The following is a 9,134-nucleotide window of genomic DNA, read 5'->3' on the forward strand; positions in this document are numbered from 1 at the left end:
TCATGCCATCCCTATTGATTGGGTTTTTAACTAAATCGTTGCCTTAAAATATCTATATTTGCTTTTGTCTAACTAGTAGATTTCACTAGAGGTTTCTATTTTTCAGTAATGGAAGACTTGAACCTGTCAAATATTGTATTATCTTATAATAATTATATAACTTAATTTACAAATATTCAAGTTGATTGACCTTAGTAACATAACCAGAGTTGTATGCATTTGACCCGTCAAATGACCGATGTCAAAAAACGGTCAAATTTGATATACTTGGCAAATAATAGTAATATGAATTGTCATTATTAACTAACGTTTAGCTCTCCGTAGCAGAGTCTTGTTTTGATTCATATTCAATATCATCATTTTCCTTAATATTTCTTTAAATCATTTTACCCGAGATCTCCACTCGATCTCTTTTCTTCATAAAAATATTAATTCTAATTCTACTTTTTCTTTCTCTCAATCATTGGTAAGTTATTCCACTAACTTTTTAAGTATAGACACAAATTTAATCTTTGGATTCCTGAATATATTTTCCGAATTATATAAAAAAAATGCTACAATATTTCGATTATTCAATGTTTTCTTTTAAAAAATGAAGTTCTAAAAATATTTGGTTAGGGTACCTTTTCAGGGGCAATTATTTTTGTTATTTTTTAATGTTATTTTTTGTTATTTTTTTATGCGATTTTTTGTTATTTTTTTATGCGATTTTTTGTTATTTTTTTATGCGATTTTATGTTATTTTTTTATGCGATTTTTTTTTTGTAATTTTTTTATGAAAACTATTGTTTTTATGTTATTTTTTTATGATTGGTTCATTTTCTTATTGGTTAATTTTTTATTTAAGATATTTTTAAATTAATATATCTTTTTTTATTTAAGATATTTTAAAATAATTTTTTCTAAAATTTAAAATTCGTACAATTATTTAAAGGAAGTGAATGGGGGCAAAGGGGGAAGGCTAGGGGTAAGGGGTAAAATTATTAGATTATGTACAATGCGGGTAGGTTTGGGGTTAAATTTTTGATAGATGAAACTTCGCTATTTAAAATTTATTTGGTTGATTCTTTCTATACAAACTTAATATGATTTCTTCTAAACAAACTTAATACGATTCCTTCTATACAAACTTAATATGATTCCCTCTATACAAACTTAATATGATTCCTTCTATACAAACCTAATATGATTCCTTCTATATAAACTTAATATGATTCCTTCTATACAAACTTAATAATTCCTTCTATACAAACTTAATATGAATAATTTTTTCTAAAATTTGTATAAAGAATTTAATTTTTTTTAGTGATAACACTATAATTAAAGGAAGATTCCAAAAATAAATAAAATTTAAGCATAACAATCGAAATAATTTATTCATTAAATTGAAATATACTATTAAAATTTATACAATCATTAATAAAATGAATAAAAACATCAAAACGATTTAATAATCTATATTTTCGAAAATATCTATATTCAAGAAGATATTCATGAATATTATCCCGATCCCCATGTCTTTTATAATTTGCCTTTAGATCCCGCCACAGCCTCTCGACTTTTTGAGTGTGGATCGATCTGTCATTTGGATCAACAAAATTTTGCGAATGGTTGATCCGATAGTGGAAATAGTTTGAACTTTCTAGCCGATTATATCTAAGATAAATATATTTACATTTATCACCACTTTTGCTTTATTGAAAAAATAAATTCACATACCCTAACCACGAGTCAGTCATTATCGTGGAATCTTGCATAACATTATCTTTAACCACACGATAGGTGGTATCTTGATCTCTTGTTGTGGTGGCACTTAAAAATATCTCATTTGTTTCCCGACATATACCACCAATAATCCATATAGCCTCGGAAGTCAAATGCCGACCACGGTTATATTTACGCTTCCATACATGAGTTTCATCAATTTCAATAACGTGGCCAGGCCCCCCGATCTTTGAATGATTCGAAGCTATATGGAATCCACATACCTTTCGAAATTTTTTAAACCTATATAAGTGAAGTAAAAAACCATATTATACTTTAGATTACTATCTTGAAATTGCCTTCTTATCATAATCTAACTCTTTCGAAGCAGTTAAAATTTTATAACGGCCTAAAAATAATTTTGTTTTATATTTTTTAAAGAATTGGTACTTATGTACAAGTACACTAGTCTTAAAAATTTCCCAACATCATGAATTCCTTCAAAAATGGAATCTAAAAATTCGTCATTTATGATATATATATATATATTAATATTACCTTTCCATATTGAATACGATCTACGACACCTACTGCATCGATATCGTAAACTCTTATTGTTTTTTTCAACCCGCATTACCGAATTGCAACAGGTATGTTGTATTCCAGGCGGTATAAATTGATTATTTAGACAAAAATCATAAGCTTTCTCATCATTTTGAGTATAAACACCAACTTCAAAAATATTCATTTAAAAAAAAATGGAAGGAATTATATAATATATATTGGAACTAAAAAAAAGGGAACCAAAAAAAGATTTATACCAAAAAAAAAATTAAAAATGGAAAGTTTCGTCTACCAAAAATCTTACCCCTAGCCTTCCCCCTTGTTTGCCCCCATCACCTCCTTTAAATAATTGTACGAATTTTAAATTTTAGAAAAAATTATTTTAAAATATCTTAAATAAAAAATTAACCAATAAGAAAATGAACCAATCATAAAAAAATAACATAAAAACAATAGCTTTCATAAAAAAATTACATAAAAAAAAATCGCATAAAAAAATAACAAAAAATCGCATAAAATAATAACAAAAAATAACATAAAAAAATAACAAAAATAATTGCCCCTGATAAGGTACCCTACCAAATATTTTATTCTTTATTTTTTTTATAAAAATCACGAGAAAAATCCATAATGCACGTCAGCAAAAATTGACACAAAACGATTTTTTTTACTTTTAAATTTCAAAAATTTTTAATAAATATAATTTTACAAAAAAATATATTGTTAAAAATATATTATTATTATTTTTTTTACATTAAATAAAATAATTTTTTTCTCCAATCAGATGTACACAATCCATCTGATTGACGTTTAATGAGAATATATGTTTTTTTAACATACTAAGACACTAACTTTAGGTCAGAATCAAATTTTTCTTATGGAAACTACTGCTTCCACCTAACTCCAATTAAACATGCTATTTTCTGAAATTAATTGTATAGCTTAAATATTTGGTCATAACTATCCTGTAATATAGCTATTCCTTGTATTATATCACATACTCATTTAATTTACTCTTAGTAAGATGCCTTTCTTGATATTCAGCAGTGTGATCATATGCATTTATATCGTTTTCCCTTTTTAATTTTCGCAGAGTGAATTCGACCGGCCAATTGATCGACTTGCCAACCTTAGATATTGTAGGTTAATTTTTAAGTATTCATACAATTTTAATCCTTGGATTCCTGAATATATTTTCCGAATTTTACACTCTTTAAAAAATTTATTTCGTACTCAAAAAAACAACAATAATATTTTCAATCAAAAAATATATATTTTAAAAAATAAATTTATAATAATTATATTTTTTCTTTTTAAATTTTAAAAATTTTTCAATGATATAATTTTACAAAAAATATATATTTTCAAAAAAATACATTATTATAATAATTATTATTTTTTTTTACATTAAATAATAATAATTTTTCCCCCAATCAGATGTATTCAATCCATCTGATTGACGTTATACGTCTTTTTAAAATAACTTACTAGGACAGTTAAGTATATGTAGCTGATTAACTCTTCTTATATGACCCAAAGATTATAATATTGAGTAGATAGAACCCATCAATCTCATTATATTATAATGTAGTCGTATTCTTAATCTAAGGGTCTAATATATTGATTTTAACTGTAGGCACACAGGGTTCTCTTTATAATAGTTCGGTGGAAGTTGGGAAATAATATGACTAGCTAGGTGTCGATCCGAAGCCCATGGAGAAGAATCTATGTAGTTATTACACGTTCTCATTAATACTTTGAACGATTCCAATCCCCATGGCTTAGGGGAATAATGTTATCCCATCTTATAGCCCCTCCCCCCAATGGTGGGATGTAAAGAATATCATCTTAAACTTGTTTAGGTGACACATAATAAAGGTAGGAATCTTTATAACTTAACTAAAATATACAATTATATTTCCATAATGGCGATAATTTTTATATATTCTTTTCCCTCCTTCCTTGTGTAGAATCTTACGACAATCATAAGAAATATTTTTGCCAATGAAAGACCCTAGTATTAGGATGATTTCTTTAAATATAAGATCGCTAAGTGACAAATTGACTATTCTTAGGCAAACTATAAATGATCAACAATATGACATCCTCCTTTTACAAGAAATTCACCTGAAAGAAACGGAAGTATAAAATTTCTTAAGATACACCTTACAATGCAGCTCGCATGCTGAGCACGTATGGACAGGTGGTGGCAATTTTAATTCATAAAAAGCTAATTAAATTTGTAAGCTTTAATCCAATTTCCAGTTGCATTCGCTGCCTCACCTTGAATATAGGTTATGATAAAGTGCAACTATTCTACATTTATGCACAGCACAATGACAAAGTATTTTATATTGAGCTGGGAAGTATCTTAAAAGAACTGCCTCATCGAGATAGTAATATATTAGCTGGATTTCAATGCATCGGTTGGAAGACCTAACAATCTAACTGCCTCGGAAATACCTACTTCAATCATCCTAGCCATCACACCATTTACAGAAGTTCTTTTGGCACTACCTCACAAATTGATTTCTTTAATTTCCACCAATATCTTCAATGGGTGAAAGATATCAAAGTCTTCAGCAAATTAAACTTCACTTTATTTATCGACCATTATTCACTAGGATGCGAGCTAAGGATAAACAACATTTTTCCTAACCATAATCAATGGAACCAACCACCTTAACACTGTAAGTTTCATGTCTAGGAAAGACTTGGCACAGCTGAACGATCTGGATATAGAAGAAGAGTTAATCACAAAGCTAACAACATGTAGAAACACCCTAAATGGCATGATTAACCCTAATATAACCTGTAAAGATATAAAACTAAATTTATCAAGTTGTATGGCTTCATGCCTAAGACCACGAATTAAACGTAAAGAATGGCTCTACCCTTCAACAATAAAGATAATTAAAAATTCAACAACAAATAACTCCTAAAACCAATATACTAAACACCACAGAAGGTTTATAACTCACTGCATAAGAACAGACAAAAGATCTTTTATTGCCAACTTATCTAGATCCATACAATATAATTTTGAAATGACAAAATATGAAATTAAGAATAATTGTTCAACTAATTTTAAAAATGTAAAATATACTAATATAAAACCCTACCGAAGGCCAGCAAATTGGGGGAGGGGCATAGGGAGCGAAGCCCCCATAAAATATTTTTTAGTTGAGCCCCCTGAAATTGTAAAGGTATCATTCTTTATATGTTTCAACTTTTGTTGATCTCCAACATTTTTCAAAATTTATCTAATTATCTTCTTCCTCAAATTGTTTCATGTTTTCTCATCTTTTCTCCACTTTAAAATTTTAGAAATGTTCCTTATTTAATAAATCATCTGTATAAAATATACGTTATTCATTCAAATTTTTAAAGTTATTCTCAACTACACTTTTATTTAAAAAAAAAATCTCCTCTATTTAAATTCATTTAACACCTTCTTCCCGATTATAGCCTTATAAAAAATAAACATATATTTTACTATTTTCCTTACCCTTTTTATTATTTTTTTTAGAATATTTCCGTTCTGGAAATAATTAAATTGAAGTTATAGATATAAGGTATACAGTTTAACATTCTGCAACATTTTTATAAATAGTTGTGTATAAAACAGTGAACTATTTAATAATTAATACTAATTTTTATATGATTATCACAATTTTGTTCATTTAATTGATATCACATTTATTTACGACAATATTTTGTATATTTAGTTATAAAAACATAAATTATATAAAAGACACAACCAAAATAATTAAAAATTGTGGGAAAAAAAATATTATAATATATCAATATAATTAAATGACTTTATATGGTTTTATAATGATAAATATACTCAAAATTCTAATTTTGAAAGTTTTGTTTAAAATTTTTGATGTATATCTTCAATTTTTTGTTGACCATTCTTCTGTAATTGGAATTAAATAGTAAGTTAAAATAAAAGGTCCAACCAAAGTATATATATTCTAACATTAATAAAGGGCTATAAATATTAATTAGAACTTTCCTAGAACACTTTGCTATCAAAATATTTAATACCATTTGAAAGACTGATTTTGGTAGTAGGAGAAATATAAATTGAAAAGTTAAGATAGTTAATGTTTTTATGTGTTGCTTATTTTCGAATAACTTTTTGTAGTGCAATCTATTAGAAGAATTCATTCCAGAAGATTGAATATTTAGTAATATACTAATGATTCCTTTATTCAGAACATTGGTTGACTTTGATTCATCCTCTGTTAAATCATGATCTTGAGTAAGGGTTGGATCATTCCCATTTTTAAAATTTAAATTAGATTTTTCAAAATTAGTCTTATTTTTATTATTTTCATTAGTAGACATATTTATAGCATGCTTACTATTGACTGATTTAAAAATATTATTGGCAACTTTCATACCTCTCTTGATAATTATAATTTTGCAAGTAATCATAAGGAAAAAGGGAAATAGCACAGCAAAAACTTCTCTGCAAATTTGGTAAGTTATCCACAGATACCTAGAACGAGTATCTTCAGGATCGAATTTTCGGAGTTGAAAATAATAGATATCATTTTCTGTGTAAATTTTACTTCCTCCTATCATTGGGTTTGTACATAATTTTATTTTATGCAAGGTAAACCACTTGTAAGTAGGGAAACACCATATGATCGAGTACGTGAGACTCAAGAGCATAGCAATTCTGACTTTTTTTATATCAACTAAGAGGTTATAGTTGAACGGGAATACAACTGCAATCAGCTGATTAGCGAAGAAGAGTAAATAAATGGAGTAACCAAAATTAAACAATGATTTCGATATGGGATAATGATAATGCGCCAAATATGATTTCCAACCTTTAGAATTCCAGATAGGATCTTCGGGATGCTCATTAGCGTAAATTATGAGCAAGGGTAAAATTATCAAGCCCGAAACACTTACAAAATTTATTAGGAAAAACCACTTTAACAAATACGTATTAACATTAAAATTACCCTTTATTCTTTTAGAGGAGAATGCGCTACTATATCCACGCCCCGTGTTTATTGATAACGAATGTTGGGGGTCCGAAGACGAGATAACTACATTCGACGATTTTATACAAAACCATTTCCCATTTGATCGCTTTGCGGTTTTAACTATCAAATTCTTGGAACATTTAATGAAAATTTTGAGATGAGCGCACAAATCAATGATTACGACTGTATCATATACCATAATTACTCCGAATAAATTTCCAATGAGTCCCGAAATCAAAATAAGTATAGAGAAAATTTTAATAAACCAGTTCATATTGTAATTTATATGTAGTAATCCTAACGATGAAGAGTTATAACAAAGTTGGTGCTGTTCTTCCATTAAAATTGAATTGATCTAAAATTAGAGTTAACCTTATATAAAAACTTATAATTTACAAATGCACCTTCTCTGGGAATCTCTTTAAAAAACAATAATTCTAATTTTAAAGGAAAGAAACAGCTTATTTATATCGCTAAATTTAATTTAAATTTTGAAGTTTTTGAAAAATAATTATTATTATATGACTTTTTTTAATATATATTTTTTATTTTATTTATTTTGTGAATAATTTTATTATTTTAAAAAAAAACTGTTTAAATTAATAAATAAAATAAAACATCGAGATATCAAAAATGAAATATTAAAAAATAAATATAAATTTATTAAAAATTAATATGAAATTAAATAATATAATTACTTTAGAGAGGAAGAGAATTAATTGGCAAATTTAGAAATCTGCTGATGAAAGTAGAAATCCCTAGTTGAGCTCGCTTTGCCTTTGGTTATAATAAAATTAAGGGCCTCATTTCTGAACATGCTTAAGGTGTTGGTAACGATTATTATCAGAGACTCGTGGACCATTAGCATGGCTCGTCCCGGATTTCTCTTTCAAAAATTTTTTCGGACCGGGTTTTTATTAAATAAATTTTCAGGCCCGGATTTTAAAAAAAAAATATATTATATGATAAATATAGCTAATAATGCCGATTTCAAATATTTGATTTTAAAATATATGCCCGCATATTTTTATTAAAAAAATTTATAAAAATTTGAGGCCAGGAACAGGTATATTTAAAAAAAATTAAAATACGGCCCGAGCTTAGGGCTGGGCCGCATATATAAAATTTATAATATATATTTTGTTTTTAAAATTTCCATTTTAAAATATATATAGTCTTATTAAAAACATTAATATAAACTTTAAAAAAAATAAGGGTTACATATTATTCTAAAGTGGAGTGAATGCTTAGAGAATTAACCGAAAGATTTCAAGAGAAATTCTGTCAAAAGTAGAATTCTTCATTAGGCTAGCTTTATGTCCTATGATTTTAATTAAATTAAGGGCCTCATTTCTGAACATACACATCATGTTGGGTAACGATTGGTATTTATCCTGTGTTTGTGAGGCTAGCTTGGATCGCAGAAAATGAATGAATAAAATTTAATATATATTTTTTTTGAAAAATATCAATTATATAATGGAAACAAAATATGATGAAGGCACGTTAATTGGTGAGTGACCCCTCTCCTCCCCATCCCTAGGAGGTATTTTTTTATAAAAAAAAGAAAGCTATAATTCAATATTTATGGCTGATAAATACTGACATAGATATTTCTCGTAAAATTGAAAATTTATAAATATTTTAAGATTTACAATGATTACTTTATCAATATACTCTTAGAATTCTTAAAATTAATCTTAAAAGAATCTTCATTTTTTAAATTTTTAGATTTTTTTTTATTTTTAAGAGCATTTCAAACTCTTTAAAATATTGGGGTAACCAGTGATGGCTTCAATATATTTTCCATTCGTACACACGACGCACATTTTGAAATTCCTATTTTGCAAATAACTT

At 26.8% G+C, this 9,134-nt stretch overlaps 1 long non-coding RNA gene across 1 annotated transcript; it reads right to left on the bottom strand.

Moving 5' to 3' along the window:
• Positions 1–1,500: 1,500 nt before the first annotated feature.
• On the bottom strand, positions 1,501–2,082 carry LOC135922279 (uncharacterized). The gene is made up of 3 exons (XR_010570825.1): positions 2,050–2,082; positions 1,720–2,007; positions 1,501–1,656 (listed from the first exon to the last, which is right to left on the bottom strand). It is a non-coding gene; the product is annotated as an uncharacterized LOC135922279 (long non-coding RNA).
• Between the last annotated feature and the right edge of the window lie 7,052 nt (positions 2,083–9,134).

This window comes from Gordionus sp. m RMFG-2023, chromosome 1 (genome assembly GCF_954871325.1).
Source record: "Gordionus sp. m RMFG-2023 chromosome 1, tfGorSpeb1-WG-v2, whole genome shotgun sequence".
Classification (NCBI taxonomy): domain Eukaryota; kingdom Metazoa; phylum Nematomorpha; class Gordioida; order Chordodea; family Parachordodidae; genus Gordionus; species Gordionus sp. m RMFG-2023.